The sequence below is a fragment of the Crocuta crocuta genome, unplaced genomic scaffold (assembly GCF_008692635.1).
Source record: "Crocuta crocuta isolate KB4526 unplaced genomic scaffold, BGI_CrCroc_1.0 scaffold26, whole genome shotgun sequence".
Classification (NCBI taxonomy): domain Eukaryota; kingdom Metazoa; phylum Chordata; class Mammalia; order Carnivora; family Hyaenidae; genus Crocuta; species Crocuta crocuta.
Genome location: NW_027532249.1, coordinates 10605759 through 10626165, shown reverse-complemented (window position 1 = coordinate 10626165; position 20407 = coordinate 10605759).

Sequence of the window (20407 nt, the reverse complement as noted above, 5' to 3'; positions counted from 1 at the left end):
GTTTCTCCATGAAGTGAAGGCATAATCATCTTCTGAGAGGAAGAAGAGTTGGGATAGTTTGGGTATCATATAAAGGACTGTTATTCATTAGGCCTTGCTTACGTGGGAAAAAGAGCAAGTGAGACAGAAATATATAAATGATTGCCATGTTGCACTGATGATCAGAATGAGGTTGAAAACCATAAATTTGTACACATATACATACTATTGTATGGTTTTCTCTGGTAACCATCTAGGGTTCCACCCTGACAGCATAGAGCCTGCTTGGGATTCTTTTCCTCCCTCTGCCCCTGCCCCCTCACATTTTCTCATGTGCTCTCTCTCCAAATAAATAAACTTAAAAAAAAAGAAATATAAAAATAAATATTAAGATTATACCAATTATGATTGAATCCAAAAAGTCAAATACCTTGGAATCAATTCAACAAATGATGTGTACTATCTCTAAGAAGAAAACTATATAAAGTACTGAGATAAAAAAGAAAAAAGACCTAGATTAATGAATAAATACACTTTGCTCATGGATTATAAAGACGGCAATTCTCCCCAAACTGTTCTTTAGATTTAATGAAGTCAAAACCAACACTCCCAAAGGCTTTTGGATGGAAATTTACAATCTGATTCAAAAACTTAGATAAGTCTTTGAAAAAAGACTTAAATTGAAATAAAGATTTGGACAAAAAGATTTGAGCTATAAAATGCTGTTTTTGTTTTATTTTTACTATCTTAGCATTGTAATATTTTAAAGAATAAAAACTTAAAGAATATTTTGTGGAGAATACTAGCCAATACAATTATGAAAAATAAGAACTTAATGACAAAATACATTAGAATAAAATTAGATGCATGAGAATAGTTTTACAAAATAATAGAAGATCCTCAATAAAGAAAAGTTGTGGTCTTTGGCCAAAAACTGAAGTTACTGAATTTGTGTTATCCAGAGTTATTTTTATAAAACATTTATTGTTACTAATATATTTACAAAACATACGAAAACAGTCAAGCAGATTCAAGGTTTACTCTTTAACTTTTAGTATGATTTTTAAAATTCCATTTAAGTTTTTGACACAAAATTTTTCTAAATGAAAAAAACTACATATCAGCAATGCAACAAACTGACATCCCAATCAAATATAAAAACTTAGAAAAATGAAACAAAATTATTTCATAACTACTAAGTAGAAGATTTTTGTGCATATAATCTAGAATCTATACAGGCTATGTTCCAGCAATTATAGACAAATATAGTTTCAATTTTTAAAAAAGACTTAAATTGAAATAAAGATTTGAGCTACAAAATGCCCCTATTGTTTTATTTTTACTATCTTAGCATTGTAATATTTTAAAGAATAAAAACTTACAGGCTCCTGAGTGGCTCAGTTGGTTAAGCATCTGACTTCAGCTCAGGTCATAATCTCATGGCTGCTGAGTTTGACCCCAGCATCACATCGGGCTCTCTGCTGACAGCCTCAGATTCTGTGTCTCCCTCTCTCTCTGCCCCTCTCCCACTAGCTCTCTGTTTCTCTCTCTCTCAAAGATGGATAAAACTCAAAAAAATTTTTTTTAAGAATAAAAACTTAAAAAATATTTTGTGGCTATTCCTTGAAGAAATAGTAAAAATCACCACATAAGTATAAAAATTTATATGATATAAATAAAATAACTTGCAGTAATGTCTTTAGTTATGGTGATATGTCATATTTGACAATGTCATAGTGTTTTGAACAGGACGTGAAAAGTAATGGCTTATTTCCAAATCTAAATATTGCTTTAAAAATCTTATTGGCAATTCCACTTGCTACTATCTTAGCAGATCAAAGTTCCTGAAAATTGAAATTAATGAAAAATTGTCTAAGAATAGTAATAACTTAAAAAAGATTGAATAGCATGGAATTTCTATCAATAGACTACAAACTGGAAATTTTTATCATGACACTATAAGTCATGGTTTTGCTGATTCATAGCAAGGAAATTTGCTGTTTCCTTAAGTGTGTTAAGGAAACACACTTAAGGAAATAAATGTATAATAACTCATGAGTTATATATGCCTTTATTTTATTACTCTCTCAAATCATTTTTCTGTAGATAACTTCAGGTATAGGCAAGAATGAACATACTCAGTAATTTTTTAATACTTTCCTAATTTTTAATCATATTCGAACCATGGATTTTCACAAATATTTTATGAATACATAATGAAGGTGTATTTGTCAACTAATGAGAACCGAACATATTTTACTTAAGAGTTTGCTAACATGATTGATCATTTCTAAAATTTTAAACATCAGAAGTGTGGTCCTCTATTTATACTTTTACCTGATGGGCTCACAAATGTTAGTGGTGATTCTGTCTCAGTTTTCAAACTGGAACTCTCTACAAAGGGTTCATACCACTCTCTTTCCATCTTTGAACATCACTACTGCTGGGAACCTACTTTGCACTTGTTCAGAATGATTTAGAAACCTTTGGTATTCTGGGATAGAACATAAAAAACTTCTAGATAATAAGTAAAAGGAGATGATACTGTAAATATTTTGAAAACCAACACAATTATTTAAATACAAAATAAATACAGCCTTTCCTGTTTCAAAATTCCAACTGTCAGTATTTACAAATTAAGAATTTCTCGGGGCACCTGGGTGGCTCAGTTGGTTAAGTGTCTGACTTCGGCTCAGGTCATGATCTCACAGTTCATGGGTTCGAGCCCCACATGATCTCATACTTTGTGGGTTCGAGCCCCACACTGGGCTCCGTGCTGATGGCTAGCTCAGAGCCTGGAGCCTGCTTCGGATTCTGTATCTCCCTCTCTCTTTGACCCTTCCCTGCTCACACTGTCTCTCTCTCTCTCAGAAATAAAGAAAACATTAAAAATATTTTAAAAAGAATTTCTCAAATTCCCACTTTATTTTATGTCATACTCTGTAGTAGACACTCAGGTGGTGATCTTACTCAACATATCAGCATACTTGCTTTTCTTAGCACTATGGACACAGAAGACTATTAACAAATTAGCTTAACAAGAAAACTTAAAAAAAATTAACCCATATATGATAACAAATGGTAACTACACGTGTGGTGAACATAGCGTAATGAAAGAATTGTTGAATCACTGTGTTTACACCAGAATCTAATGTAATATTGTGTGTCAATTATACCAAAGTAAAAAAAATAATTAACCCAGTGGTTGATATAAGAAGCTGACAATTGTCCTTTGCTTGGTCCCTTTCCTACCACATTCCCAACTATCAATATCACTTCCTCATCTGACAAGTAGAGGATTGCACTTGAAGTCTCTTGTCGCTGCTCTCCCTACCTGGGCAAGTGAACTGTTCTTTGCCTTACTTTCTTTCCTTTCACAATCTGTAAGCATCAACATTGCTTTAAGGTTTTTGTTCAAATGTCAGGATTCCTACAGAACACTGTATTTTCTCAAAGCACAAGAAGTCATTTCTTTGGCTTTCACTATCTTTGCTCTGTTGATTTTTTTTGAGAGTTGCTTTTTAATTCTCCAAACCATCACTGACTGTATTCTGAATGAGCCCTCCGATTCTAAGCTCTAGGTTAGTGATAGAGTTGTGTTATAATCATAAATAATAATCACATTTTATAATAAACTACAGATATAGACAATGGGCTATATCATAATGTCTTGATATTGTCTTTGAACCATTGAGAGATGAAGAAACATTTCAACACCTACTATGTGCAATGTACTACAGTAGACATTGTGAAAGATGGGAAGAAGTATGAAACCAGTACCCTTAAATCCTTCCTCTCTTCTTGCCTTCCTTCCTTTTCTCTTCTCATCCTTGCTTCCTTTCTAAGATAATAGACTCTTAGTAATTCAGACCTCTGCTTCATGTCAATAAGTTATTTCACCTTTAAGATGACTAAGTGAGAGAAGCATTTTCTTCCTAAGCAATGCCTTCTGAAGTAGATTCTTTGCTACACTGCAGTTCTTTAGCAATTCTTTAAAACATTAATCAGGAAAAATGATTCCATCAAAAATGCTCTGTCAAATGTATGTAAATGAATCCAATAAAATTGAAGCAATATGAGGAAACAAGTTTTCTGTAGGATCAATTGTTTTTCTCCTTAATTATCTTCAGTTGTGACCTTAGAACAAAAGCTACTCAACATTAATACTACCTACAAAAAGCAAATGAGATTTTATTATATTTGATAGTAATTTATTTTTCTAAGCAAACACCATTAAAAATCTCTATATGCATCATTAAATTATTTTATTACCAACAGTTAATGTCTTCTGACATATATGGATATAGATAGATACAAGGTAATTGAATTTTACAATTATGTCCTTTAGGACACAGGCCTAGTAAATCTCAATGTATGAGTCAGTCTGAAAACCATTTTCATCCACTTTGAAATGTAAATGTTTTTATTAAAATACCCATTAAATGTTTCACAGTAATTGTAACTTGCTTCGAGTTAAATGTTAATGCTGAAAAATTGTGAATATTGCTAATTATTCAGATATGAAAAGTAACAAGCCAGAAAGTTTTTTGTTTTTTTTTGTATTCAAACCCAGGAATTTGGTGTCTCAAAACATTTTTTGTTTTTATTGAGAATATAATTCAAAATATACATTGGCTCAAGTTCATCAATAACAGAAGACTTCCAATGCTGAGAAAATTTGTACTAAGTTGGTCTTATCTTTTTTTGTGATCTTGTCTAGCCAGGACAATTTGGGGTGCCCTCCCACCAGGAGAAGGTAAATGTTTCATTTGATTACCTGTATGATGGCCGGGGTTGCCAGTTCAGTTCTATACCTCTCCTATGCTACCAACATTGACTTTTGAGGGGTGTCCCTTCAAGTCTCCCAGGACTACAGTGCCCCACGGAGTTCAATGGTGACTTTTTTTCTTGCTCACAAATTATCTCCATTCTTGGTTATTGAGTAAATTAGAAACGTGATCAATGTGTTTTGCCTATTATAAAATGACTCAGGATAACTTCACAGGTAACATAAAAGGGAGGCACGTTAAGAACCCTCAAATCATCTAGCCCAGAGCTCATGAGAAACTATTTTTACAATAATAAAAAGACCTTAATTGCCTTTTTCCTGGGTCAAAATTTGCATTTGTAGGGGCCAAAAACAGGCTGCCACAAGTTGGGCCACTTTAGCATGAAGCTTAATTTGAGTTAAAAAGTGATCAAAACCCAGCAGATTCAGGAAAAGCTCTTTACTTCTCCCTCAATTGCATAAAAATAATTTACAGGATTTGCTCCAGGAAGACAGCTATCACCACAGATCACTACATTATGATATGAACCAGATATGGTAGACATGGGAGGTAGGCAAGCAACACCACTCTGATCAAAGTCCTCTCTTTGTCCTATTGCTTTTGAGTGGCCCAACAAACATTTGCTTATCAAACATTTACTCTTTCATCTTCTTGTAAACTGCATTTCTTTCCTCTGAAATCCCAGACTCCTACCCCTTTTCCTTACTTCAGGATGATACATATACCTTATTTTGCCTTACTGCCTTTGGAATTTCCATGTCAGTTGTGGGTTCCCCATATGTCCGCTATTAAATTTGATTTTCTCCTGTTAATCTGTCTCATGTCAATTTGCCTCTCAGTCTGGTTAGAAGGACCTTGAAGGTGACAGGAATTCTTACTCCCTGACACACCAGTGATACAAAAAACAATGGTGAGTGAAATTCTACTGGCTCCATAACACATATCAAGGCTCCAAACTTAACTAATAGACTATTTGTTTTTATCATTGCCCACTTAACAGACAAAAAAAAAGCTTTACTAAAGAATGTCCTTGATGATTCATTGAAAACTATTAATTTTATTAAATGTCTATACCTGGATCCATATATTTTTAATCTTCTGTATGATGAAATGGGAGATACACATAAAGTACTTCTTGACCATATCAAAGTATAAGGGCTATCTGGAGGAAAATGACTTGTGCATTATTCAAATTGAGAACTGAATTAGCTTTTCTTTTTTCCCCACAGAACAGCAGTTGGAAATCAGTTTGAACAAACAACTAATAAACAAAATAGAATTTTTCAGACTTGGTAATTTAGCAGTCACTTTCTCAAAAATGAACAAAGTAAGCTTGTCACTTTAAGAAAAACAATCGGTGTTACTTTTTATATCAATAGAATTTGAGTTTTCAAGCAAAAATTAGAATTTTGGAAAACTTACATCTGCAACCACAAGTTTTAACAGGGTATTTCCAAATGTGATGTTCTGATATTAAATAATAAAGTGTGTCAGGGTGCCTGGATGGCTCATTCATCTGGGTGATCAACTCTTAATTTTGGCTCAGGTCATGATCTCATGGTTCACGGGTTCAGCCCCTCATCAGGCTCTGTCCTGACAGCTAGCTCAGAGCCTGGAACCTACTTCAGATTGTGTGTTTCCCTCTCTCTCTGACCCTCCCCAGCTCACACTGTCTCTCTCTCTCTCTCTCTTGCTCTCAGAAATAAATAAAACATTAAAAAAATTAAAAAATAAAAAGATCTCATGATTTGTAGAATCAAGTCACGCTGTGGCTCCTTGCACTTGGGTTTCTCTCTGCCCCATCCCCCTCATCTCATTCTCTCTCTCTCCATCTCTCTTTCTTTCTCTTTCCCTCAAAACAAATAAACATTTCTAAAAATACAGTGAAATGTGTCAATGTTTGGAACATCTGCATAAATCAGTGAGTCAATATTTTCCAAATGACCAAAGTATCATGACACAAAATCTTCCAATGGGTAAGATTCAATATATAAGATAGATCAGGAGATTTTATATAACAGAGAACAAAAATGTCATTGATAAGCTTTCAGATTCCATAGTGGACCTTACTTTTAAGAAAACAAAAATAAGTTTTGGTGTAAAATCAAAGAATATCCACACGCTTACAAAAAAGCAATTAAAATATTCCACACTTTTTCAACTGTAAGTATAGTGAACTTGGATTTTCCTTATGTACTTAAATGGAAACAACATATCGCTAATGGTTGAATGTAGAAACAGATATAAGAACCCAGCTTTACTATAAACTAGACAGTGAAGAAATTTGCAAAAATGTAAGATAATATCGCTCTCCTGTTTTCATTTGTTTAGTAAAATACAGTTGTCATAAAATGTGTAAGTATATTATTTTAACATGTACTGAATTTTTTATTTTAAAATAAATTCAGAAATAAATATTTTATAAAATTTCTAAGTTTAATTTTTAATATAGCAAAATGGACATATCTATATAGCCATACGCATATAAGCTTTTGAGTGTTCTCAATACTTTTTTAATATAAAAGGGTATCTACATTTAAAAAATTAACAGATATGCTCATTTATAAAGTGCATTCCTTCATTTTTCAGCTACAGAAATCAAAACACAAAGATGTTGATGAACATTACCCAAGTCACAGAATTAGGAGAAATGACAGTTCAAAAATCAAGATCTTCTAAATTCTGGTTACATTAACTTCCCTAAAGTTGTCCTAACAAAGTACCACACACTGGTGGCTTAAACAACAGAAATGGATTGTCTCACAGTCTGGAGGTCAGAGATCAGAGAATGTGAGCGGGGGGGAATCTGTTTGTGTCTCTCTCCTAGCTTCTGGGGTTTGTCAGAAATCTTTGGTATTCCTTGGCTTTTACATGTATTGCCCTCATCCTTGCCCTGGTGTTCACCTGGTGTTCTCCCTGTGTACAAATATTACTCTTTTATAGGGACACTAGTCATATTGGATTGAGGGTCCACTTTACTCCAGCCTATCGTCATCTTAACTAATTACTTCCACAATGACCTTATGTCCAAATAAGGTTACATTCTGAGGTGCTAGTGGTTTATTCTAGCATATAACTTCTGGGACATAATTCAAACCATAATACCAGTCCATTGTGTTCTTCCCTCAGTCCTCCTATGTGTTAAGTATTCTGTCTTCCAATTTCCTTTCTTTTCTCCCTGCTATGTTGCATTCTTGTATTCTCTACATATGACAGAAGTACTTACATGAAATTAATATAGGGAAAAGTGATTCCTCAGGAAAGCAATCATTATAATGGAAACAGAAGTTCAAAGTCAAGTTTGGCTACAAAGAGGAAGTACAGTTAAAGATTTGCCTCAGATGATTTTAATAAACACAGGGGAAGACAGGTAATATTTCAGGAAATTAAAGCGATATCTCAGAAAACCAGCACATTTACAAATGAAGATCACAAAATGTTATCTCATGCATTTACAAAATGTATTAAAATGTCATATGTAAAGCAAATGTGGCCTATCAAAAATTCCTAAAGCCTTGGTTTGGATAATTATTTTCTCCATTAAGTAGCTAGAATGAAGTTTGATTTCTAACCACGTGCCCTTTTTTCTCCGTTGACTATGACTTTCGATATTGTTGAATAGCATTTTTTCACCCAAAGTGTTGGCTGTGTTGGTGGAAAATATGAAATGTTCCAATCCCAATTTTGATAGCACTCGGTCCCCATTTATATGACAGTAAATAAGCCTGGCTTTCCTCCTTTTATAACTGCCTTTGTCTCTTTTCCCCCCTAATCCTCGAAAGTAGTTCCAGTGTGAAGTGAAGCAGAATCAGAGCAGTCTCCAAAAGACTTTGGAAATTACTAGGGATACACCAAAGTAAGTTGGCCAAAAAACCTTCATGAAATTGAAATCATTCAATAAGACACTGCATTAGTCTGGGTTCTCCAAAGAACCAAAAGAAGATTTTATATATTTATACTTATATCTGAGATTTCTTATAAAGAATTGACTCACAGGATTATTGACATTGATATTCCAAAAATCTGCAGTTAGCAAGCTGGACACCCAGGAGACCAATGGCATAGATCCAATCTGAGTACAAAGGCAGAAAATAACCAAGGTCCCAGCTCCAAAACAGTCAAACAAAGAGAGAATAACCTCTCTCTTACTCAGCCTTTTTGTTCTATTCAGGCCTTCAATGAATTGTATCAGGTGCACCATAGGGAGTAAGGCAATTTGCTTTATTCAGTCTACTGAATCAAATGTTATTCTCCCCTAGAAACACCCTCACAGACACACCCAGAATAACATTTAACCAAGTATTTGGGCATCCTCTGGTCTACTCAAGTTGACACATAAAATTAATAATCATAGACACATCGTATTCAACAATCTCTGTGACCAAGCCAATATATATAGAGTATGTATATATATCTACATATATATACATACTATATAGTTACTAATGCTGCAATTACAAAGGGTTTTTAGCCTGAATATTTTATTAAAATCTCAATTTATGTCTTTCTTTCCTTATACGGCCTTCTGCCAACTCATATACACATTTTGCAAATCTTCACTCAGCAAATTTTGGACATATGGCAAAAACATTTTGAAATGATTTTTGGCTTTTCCTCTCCTCTCTAAAAGACTAAGCACATTGAAGAGACTATGTTAGCTTGCCCATTATCCGAGGAGAGAGGGACAAGGCGCATGAGTCCAAAAATGGAGCAGGAAGAAAGGCGGCCCAAGACCAGAAGCAGCACCAAGATCTGAAGAATCTTTTTTTTTTTTTTAATAGTTTTTATTTTAGTTTTGAGACAGAGAGAGACAAGCATGAGCAGGGGAGGAGCAGAGAGAGGGAGACACAGAATCTGAAACAGGCTCCAGGCTATGAGCTACCACATAGAACCCGATGTGGGGCTGGAACCCACAAACCGTGAGATCGTGACCTGAGCGGAAGTGGACATTTAACTGACTGAGCCCCCAAGTGCCCCCAAGATCTGAAAAGTCTTAAACAGGAATATAATGGTATAAAGATGAGCCTTCTCACCAAAAACTGCCAGGAAGCAGGATAAAATATATTTTTCATAGAAACATGAATGAATATATAATATGGTACACAGAAATATAAAATCCAACACGTTTTAGATGTTTTACCACAGGTAATACAGGATTGTATTCCCTAAGAGAAGGAAAAAGAACTAGCTGAGCCATCTATAGCTTTCAGCCTTGGGGCATTTTCCAGCAAGGAAAGGACAGCAACTGAAGCAAAGGAAGCTGTCGCCCTGAGCTGCAGAAAGAGAGGTCAGTCACTGTTGGAAGTGGCTGAAGCAGGTGGGTTTGCATAAAAATATACCATAGAGGAGGCAGCTGCACCATAAAGAAGCTCTAGAAATCTTCACAGGGATACGTAATGTATGCTATGCTCACATCACTTAGACCACTGTACAAATGCTTTCATAAGCGAAAAAGCAAGCCCTAAGACTTGCAGAAATGTGACAGAAATCAAAATAGATTTGGGGCTAGAAATTTAAAAAAAAATACTAATAAATCCTAGCATGAGTTCTTCTTTGATCAGTTATTTAGATGCTTGTTTATAAATTTCCAAACATATTAATGTTTTGCTTATCTTTGTATTTTCGATCTCTAACTTAATTACATTGTGTAGAGATAATATGGTCTATGTGGTATTTGATTTATTGAATATGTTGAAACTTGTCCAATGGCTTTATGTGATACAAATTTTGGCAACTGATTATGTGTGTTTGAGAAGAATGTAGATTCTCTAATTAGAGTTTGTTAAAGTCAACATTTTGCCAGTATTATCAAACTTAATTATGTTGACCAAGTCATAGATACTCTTATTAATTTTTAGTCTGACTTATTACCAGTTACAGAAAAAGATATCCTGAAAGCTCCCATTAGGATTTTGGAAGTATATATTTGTTCTCAAAATTTGTCAGTTTAAGTTTTGTGTACTTGGGTCTATTTTATTGCTATGTACGAGTTTTGATTTGGAGTAAATTCCTGCTGAATTTTCCTATTTATCATTTGTAATATCCATGTGTTCCTTCTATAATGCTTTCTGCCTCAAAGTCAATATTTTGAATAATTTTCTTATAATTAATAGTTGTCTGGCATAGTTTCTTTTCATCTGCCTGCTTTCAATCTGTTTTCTTGTTTTACACATGACCCTTGAACACAGCATACAGCTGATACCATGGCTTTATTTGTCTCACCTATTCCTGTAATTGCTAAATTAAGTACATTTGTAATGATTTTAATGTCCAGTATATATTTGAATTTATCATATTGTATTTTCCATTTATACTGCTTTTTCTCTAGTTCTTCTCTTTGCTTTCTTCTTAACATTGAGAGTTTATCTACGTTGTGAAGATGGTTTCACAGATGTATCCGTATGTCAAACTTACCAATAAGCAACTATAAATAGATTCAGGTTTTTATACAGTAATTACACCTCATTAAATTTTGTTTAAAAACAACAACAACAATAAAACATTGAGTTTTTGGTCAGCCCCATCCTGTCTAGAATCCTTACATATTTAGATCTACAATCTGAAATTAATTATTGTGCTTAGTATGAGTCCAGATTTTTTATTTTCCACAGTTGGATATCCAATTAACACTTGGATATCCAGCATCATTCATTGGAAGACCAATCTTTCACTACTGCTGTACAGGGTCACCTTTATCATATTGATTAGGGAGCATAAAGTAGGCTGAGGGCAAAGTACAAGCTAGCACACCCCCACCCCCAGGTGGGATATATGTGATATTCCTTGGACACTCTGAGCTACCCCAAAACAGGAAAGGACAAAAAAGCAAATGGTTAAACTGATAAGAGCCTCCATGAGTTTACAAGAAAAAGGCCATCTCATCAATAGCCTAAAGTCTAGGAACTCCCTACTAGTTTACTGTTAATGCTTTGCTAGAGGGAAAATCAACCTTAGCTTGACAATAGCTAGGCCTCCAGTAATCTATGAATCTTTAGCTATAAAAGTCTCTTTGGAAACTTCCCTTTTGACTTTATTTCCCTAAGGCCCATAGTATATAATGAGCCAGTTTTTACAACCCCAGGGTACTCTTTCTGCCCACAGGTCCTGTTCCCATGCTTTAATAAAATCACCTTTTTGTACCAAAGACCTCTGCAAGGATTCTTCTTGACTATCAGCTCCAAACCCCACAAACTCCACCATCACCCCAAAACTTCATCAGTATAAAAGAGAGAACCCTTAAGTATGATCTTTTTCTCAATCCTCTGAATCTTCCACCGGTCTGTCTATTCACGTAGCTAAAATCATAGTTTAATTACTATAGTTATCTGATAGTGTAGAATCATCATTTTTTTTTCCTTCTCAAGATTATTTTGGTTATTCTTAGGACTTGCATTTCATATAAATGTTAAAACCAACTTGTCAACTTCCACAAATATCTTTCTGGAATTTTCATTGGAAATGCATTGATACTATAAATCTGTTGAAAAAAATGATGTTTACAATGTTGATTATTCTTTTGTTTTAAATTTTTAATGTTTATTTTTAAGAGAGAAAGACAGAGAGACAGAGAGAGAGCATGAGAGGGGGAGGAGTAGAGAGAGAGGGAGACACAGAATCCAAAGCAGGCTCCAGACTCTGAGCTACCATCACAGAGCCTGATATGGGCCCCAAACTCATGAACTGCGAGATCATGACCTGATCCAAAGTTAGACGCTCAACCAACTGAGCCACCCAGGCGCCCCACAGTATTGAGTCTTCTAATCATCAATAAGGGCTTAAAAAAATTTTCCTATAACATTTCATAACTTTTAATTCAAAAGCCAATTCTAGCCATCTACTCCCACTAAATAAAACACTTCAAAATTTAATGGCATAAAACAGCCATGTTTTTATATTCATGGATCTTGTAGTTCAGGAATTTCAGAAAGGGCACATTAGGGATGGCTTGTCACTGCCTGCCCATCTAAGGCCTCACATAGAAGACTCTGGAATCATCTTCTCTCGTATGTCTATGTCTCATACCTAGACTGATGAGACTGAAAATCTGGACTTGGCTGGAACTATTGGCTCCAGCACCTACATGTAACCTCTCATGCTTGGGCTTCTCACAGCTTGGGAAGTGGTTTCAGAGCAGAGGCATCCTATCACAGAACATCTAGAAAGAAGTGATTTCAAGTAAGGTAGGTGGAAATTGGGGGCCTTGATGACCCAGCTTCAGAAGTCTCATAGTGACTGTCCCTTCCCCTGCTTTCAGTTTGGTAACAAGCCAGTAACAAAATCCAGTCTAGATACAAGGGAAGGAGACATAAGCGTTACTTTTCAATAGCAGAAGTGTCAAAGGATTTCAGACATGTTTTTAAACTACCACAAGATCTTACACATAGTTTATTCTTCTTCAGCATTTACTGTTCTTTGAGACCATGGTAAAAGATTTTTATTTTTAATTCAGATGTTGTTTGTGGCTTGTATATGACTTTTTATGTTGACTTTATATCTATCTAGTAATCTTACTAAATCACTTATTTAAATAGTTTATGCTATTCTTCTGGTTTTCTTTTCCTTTTTTTTTTTTTATGAAAATACGTACAGTGTTTACAAGAAACAAGAGATTAGCCTACTTAAGAAAAAAATGTTTGTTTATTTTTGAGAGAGAGTGTGAGCAGGGGAGGGGCAGAGAGAAGTGGGGACAGAGGATCCAAAGCAGGCTCTATGCTTACAGCAGAGAGCTCAATGCAGGGCTTGAACTCATCAAATGCAAGGTCATGACCTGAGCTGAAGTTGGATGCTTCCTCAACTGAGCCACCCAGGCACTCCAAGATCAGCTTACTTTATATTCAATATAATTACTGATATAGTTGGATTTAAAGTTACCATCTTACTATTTGTTTTCTTTTTGTGTTACTGGTTTTCTTTATTTTCTTACCTGCTGGAATGTTGATCATGTAATTTGAATTATTTCACTTTCCCCCTCTATTTGAATATAATTTAAACATTTTTTTTTACCATGGTCTTATTGGTTATCTATGGGATTAAAACATATTTGCATATTTGGATTCATTAGTGTCAATAAAAACCAGTAATCTTACCTTTTAGGAATGGTCTCACTTCTAGTTGTGAACAGATTGTAAACTGGAAGCAGGAGAGAAGAGTCAAATGCTAGGTTACAAGAACACATGTCCACCTCTGTGGCTGCCTGGTCCCCTGCATGGTGCTGGTGTCATTTCCAGTTACGTGTAGACTACTACCTGAGAAAACACAAAAGAAAATAAAGAGAATTAGAAGGACCTCCAACAGAGGGGAAGGTAGGCATGAAAAACAGACATTTCACTGCAACAGAGAAAAATAAACTGTTAAGATAAACTGAAGATTGGAATGTCTGAAAGTTTCCCTTAAGACTAAGCTGACTAAAGTAGTTTAGAAGAGATAAAGATGTACATAAAGAAGTATAAATCTCCTAAGAGAATTGATTCAGTTTTGCAAATGACTGGATGTCCTGCTAGTAATGTTTGATGGTTGAGATTCAGAGAAGAAAAGAAAAGAGACTGACCTGGAAGATGCCCTAACTTTCCGAGAGTCCTAGGATCACCAATATGAAACACAAAGCCCTCTGGGGCGGCAGTAAATTATAAGGGAGAATGTTAAGGCTGAGGAAGTAATACAGCAGAGCCTTGACCACATGTTCCGCCAGGGCGTAAGCTACATCATCCAATGTGGTAGCAATTAGGCCACATGCAGCTATTAAATTAATTTTAATTTAACTTTAAATCAATTAAAATTAAAGTTTGATAAAAATTACATTTCAATTAAATTTTCATTGTTATCCATTAAATTTAATTTAAATTTAAATTGATTAAAATTAAAAATTCATTTCCTCATTCACATGAACCTGTTTGAAATGCTCAATAGCCACACATTGAAGAACACTGCCAACATTACAGAATGTTCTACTGGACAGTATTTGCCTGAGAGAAGATGAAGGAAATAATGATGAAAAGAATATTCCTTGTGTACTCCACCTGAGCCCCAAGTGGCCAGAGCCATGTAATTAATCCCTACTGCAAAAGTGGTTATAAGACAAGGTCAGCATGTTGAGGGTATAGGGAGACAGGAGTATGGGGCATAAAACCTTCCTTTTATATTTACTGAGGGTTAGCTGTTCATGACTTAGACAGCAGGAATTGAAAGATTATATTACAGATATGGCTGGCAAATGCATACTGGTGATTTCTGCACTTTCCACACTGAAATGAAAAGTATGTTTTCAGTGTTGCTTTTCTGGTAACTTCTCTCTCTCTCAATTTCTAATTTGGTTAAGATGAATGTAAGAATATCCCACCAAACAAGAAGACTTGAGGAGCTTTGTGTTTTATTTTGTTTTGTTTGTTTTAGGAAAAGGGACATGATCCAAGGTCCTGAAGGGTAAAAGGAGCTTTAGCTTTTGTCAAAACCATCAGGAAATGCTTTCTACCAAGAACTATTCCTGCCTCTCCTAAGCAGTGACTTTGCTAACCCTTTCTTCAGAGCTGCTTTAGATATTATAGGTTTCCTCTTTTTGTAAATATTTGTGATAATTTTTGATATCTCAGTTATTTATGACAAATGCATCTAGAAATTCCATTTGATCTCCCAAGACTTGAGTGTATAATTTCTTAAGGGATATAAAGCAAATGTATATATATTTATCACAGAAAATAATTACAGTGCAGTTGGGAATGTGCTTCATCCTTCACAATTTATCCATTTGGAAACCTCTGTTGAGAAAATTGTATAAACAAGGTTATATATAAAGAATACAAACTCAAAGCAATATTAAATTTTTTCATAAGATGGGATGCTGCAATTGATATCCTCTAAAAGGATCCTTCTGGATATGCTGACATGAATTTGTTATCAGAATTTATTTCCATTTAGGAGAACACATGCTTTTGCCTGATGACATGTTGCAAATGAGTCATCATTCTACCACCTGGAGGAAAAAATGCCAAATTTCTTATTCTCCCTAAAAACAAGAACTTAATTTATTGCTAACTTCTTAAGAATAAAAGTAGTTTTCTATTACAAGTTTTATTGTCAAAGAATGCTTTTTCCCTTCTCTATTTTTTATGCAGTTCATGTTCAAGACGATAAAACTGACCTAAAGTAAGGAGTCAATTAAGAGGCTTAACAACTGGGTCACTCCTAGAGTACATGGAACCCCTGGCAAATATCTTTCTTAGAACCGATGTCTATATAAATAATTTGAGTCACCCAAAATCAACAAGCTAGCACTATTCTGGAGGCCCAATCTTATATGATCCCAAGAAATAAATACAGTTCTGCCTAGTGGAAGAGATATTTTTGCCTGGCAGCCCTCCCCCCCACCTCACCTTGGAACTGGGGAGACCAATTATGTCATAGATGTGAAGCTAAGAGTTCTTTGAGGTATGTGGTGGACTCCATACCTGAAATAAATGGTAGGAGAGAAGGAGAGTGCCATAGGGGAGTTAATGAGATTAATGCCCTTGTTCCCCAAACCCTACCCTCGAGTGGCCCCTCAGAGTGAGGTAGCCCTGTCTAAACAGCGTTGCCAGTCCAGCAGGTCCCAAGCATCTGAAGTGGACTAAGACAATTTCCAAGAAGGTGCTCTGAAGTACAGCATTCCTGAGGGGCAGAGTCACCCCAGCGCCCAGGTAGGGAGTCCCTGTTTGTCTGTGTTTTAAAGCAGTACTGTCTACCAGGAGGGCCAGTTATGAAACCGAGTCAGAATCTTAAATTGAGTGAGATTCCTTTCTAATAAAAATTGAAACAACACTAGCAGTTAAGGCTTGAGGTTAATTGCAATAATACATGTTAAATGGTCTTATAGTGTGTTTGGCACATATTAAGACCTGAATATAAAATGGCAGCTATTATAATTAAAACAAGGTATATCTCATAAGAACTTTGGTTAAGGATCTGTGCAGGTTCTCACAGAAATGTTCTTACAGGAATTGTCATTTATAAACAAAACCTTATTCTATGAAAACAATGGAACTTCTCTGGTCAGAAAAGAGTATAAATTCAATGTCTTCATTCATTTGTCACACTTTCTACTGTACCTGCAGGTCTCCAAATCCCATGTTTCTAACTCTGGATTCCCCTTGCAAAACCCAACCCTGCTCTGACTATTTTAGAGCCCCTCTTTTCATGGTATTACTTCATTTAAATTCATAGTAGGAAGTATAAGGTAAGGTTTAGGAATAAGAGTGTCCACACATCCCTCAACTCCAACCTAAGGAAGAGAATTCAAACTGTTTAAAAATGTTTATTAAGTACTCTCTGTATTTCTCACATTATACTACTGAGGATTCGATGATTTTTAAAAAAGGCATTGTGTCTATTTTCACGGAGTTTTCCGTTTAGCACATGAAATAATACTAATCAAATTATTGCTCAGATATATCATCAAAAATTGAAAAATCATTTTGAAGTCAAAATACAGGAAAATACAAGATTAGGAAACATGAACACCTGGGGTGCCTGGGTAGCTCAGTTGGTTAAGACTCTTGATCTCACAGTTTGTGAATTTGAGTCCCATATAGGGCTCCATGTTGACAGTGTGGAGCCTGCTTGAAATTCTCTCTCTCTCTCTCTCTCTCTATCTCTCTGTCCCACCAGGACACTCTAAATAAATAAACAAACTAACTAATTAAAACATGAGGACCTGATCAAGTAGCCTAGACATGGAAAGAAAGGCCATTCTATAACAACAAATGTTATACTAAAAATGAGAAAATATATGGGGCACCTGGGTGGCTCAGTCGGTTAAGCGTCTGACTCCGGCTCATGACCTCAGATTCTATGGGTTTGAGCCCCACGTCAGGCTCTATGCTGACAGCTCAGAGCCTGGAGCCTACTTCAGATTCTGTGTCTCCCTCTCTCTCTGCCCCTCACCTGCTTGCTCTCTGTCTCTCAAAATAAAATAAAGACATAAAAAAATTTTTTAAAATAATAAAAATGAGAATATATTTGATGTCTGTCATAAATGTATATAGCACATGGTATATCAATAAGCATATTTCAATAGAAAACTATAAGGAATATAGAGAAATTCATAGGAATATTACCATTGATACATCTGTCAAAAAGAGATATTGAGTAAACAAAATAAAAATTTTGAGAGACAAATAAATAATGATATATATATGTATCAACCTATGTATCCTAATAAGAAAACTAACTTCTTATCAAAGTATTGTGAAAAATTAAGTAACTGACTTAATATCACAAAGAACACATGGACAAGCTCCAAAAAGTAGACTAGAACATAATATATTTTCTGACAACAGAACAATTAACTAGAAACTATCAAAAAGTGGGAGGAAAAAAGAAGAAAAACTAATTTTATTACTTGAAAAGGGGTAAAAAGAGATAAACTTCATTATTTAAAAAAGTCTTGGGTAAAATAGAAACCACAGAATAATTTTAAAATATTGGTAATGAAAATAGGTCATAATGAAATTTTTAGAAGTTCCACTTCTGATAATGGATAAGATCCTACCGGAAAAACATTCCTTCAAACAACAGCTATTAAGTCCTGGATATTATAAAAAGATAACCATCTGGTAACACAGCACAGATAAATGAAGCACACATAAATTTAAGTCACACATAAATACAGGAGAGGAGTTACACGTTGTGCATTCACAACGTTTTATTGTTGTTGTTGCTTATTTTTTTTTAGCATAGGCTAGATACAATCAGCATGGCATGTAAACTAGTAAGAGCACTGGTAGAAAAATACCTTTATTCTTGTCTGGGCATGGGAAAAAATAAACTCTAAAGAGAAAGGACTAGAATATCACCAAATTTCATCTACCTACATCTATGCCTGATTTCAGAATGACAAATATCCAAAGTGAACTAAAAACTGCCCAGCTAATGACAGATCTGAACTCGGATCATAGCTGCCATCTAAGAAGCAAAGATTGAAATTCAAGCCAGGTCAATATAATTGCCTGATAAAACAAGCAAAATAACATTAATCACAGAAAAATAACAAGAGTCCAATACTCCTTAAACTTAAGTGTCATAATGTCCAGTATGTAACTCAAACTGCGTGACAGTTGCTAAATCAGTAAAATGATATGCAGTCTCAAGAGAAGATAAAAATCAATGGAAACAACTCTGAAATGAGCCATATGTTGGAATTAATGGGACAGAATTGTAAAGCAGTTATTACAACCATTCACATATTATATATATTTCATAAAATAATAGCTAAAATTTTCCAATTTTGATACATATATTTTCAAATTTAAGATACCCAATGAACATGGAACAGGATAACCATGTAGAAAACCACACTAAAATACGTTATATTCAAACTAATGAAAGCTCAAATTAATAGGAACTGAAAAATGAGGAATTAGGTCAGATCATTTTGAATTCCCTTCCAGAGGGAGTGGTCAGGGTCCACAATTCAAACAATACCTTTCCTTAATTCTGTCTTGGCAGATAATTCTCTTCTTTTTTCTCCTTTGCTTTCCTCTCCCTCTCCCTCCCCCTCTTTCTTCCTCCCCTCCTCCTCCTCCCCTCCGTCTCTTCCTCCCTCCCCTCCTCCTCCCCTTCCTTCACTTCCTTCCCCTTCCTCCTCCTCCTTTTGATTGGGATAAAAAAACTGGTGGATGAGAATATACATGACTTATTAATTTAGATATTTTGTATTCTGAGGTAAGAGTACAACAAAAAAAAAAATGACATTTGACAAAAGAGAAAAGAAAAAAAAGAAAACATACTCATTATCGAGAGTTAAATGAAATAACCAGGTCCTTGCACAGAAGTTTTTAAAAATGTCTTATTAAAGAGCAAGGTCAGAAGTGGGGCAATAGATTTAAGAAAAATGTCAGTAGTCCACAGTTTTTATTCCATTTTCCAAATCATTATCACAAGCTTCTCACATGTTAGATTTTAAAATGTCTCTCTGCAATAGAAAATATAACTATCTGGGGCACTTGGGTGCTCAGTTGGTTAAGCGTCCGACTTCGGCTCAGGTCATGATCTCACGGTTGGTGGGTTCCAGCCCCATGCCGGACTCTGTGCTGACAGCCAGCTCAGAGCCTGGAGCCTGTTTCAGATTCTGTGTCCCCCTGTCTCTCTGACCCTCCCCTGCTCATGCTGTCTCCCTCTCTCTCAGAAATAAATAAAAAACATTTTAAAAATTTTATATATAAAAAAGAAAATATAACTATCTTTACTTAGTCAAGATAAAAGCAGAAAAATGTATTTGTAGTATATTAAAACAAAACCTGTTCCTTTATATTTTATGGAATCTGCTTTATAGAAACCTCTACCATTAGTTTAAATGTTTCTAGTCACACATAATTTCCTTCTGTCAATATTATCCTTAGGTCAAAATGAATGCAAATGTAATTCACAATGACATCCACAAAAAAATATCTCTTGCTCATTCCTGTGAATGATAATCTTTAGGTAGCTTCCACCTGAGAGACCAAAATAAGTCCAAGTAGTTTACTTTTACAGGCTCTGCCAATTGTAGTGGTAACATCTTTCAATTTATTTTATTTTTCATCTTTAACAGATAGATGTTGCTTTTATTTTCTAATTGTACCCATGGCTGAATATTTCCTCTGCATCAATTTCCAGAACTTCTGAACCAA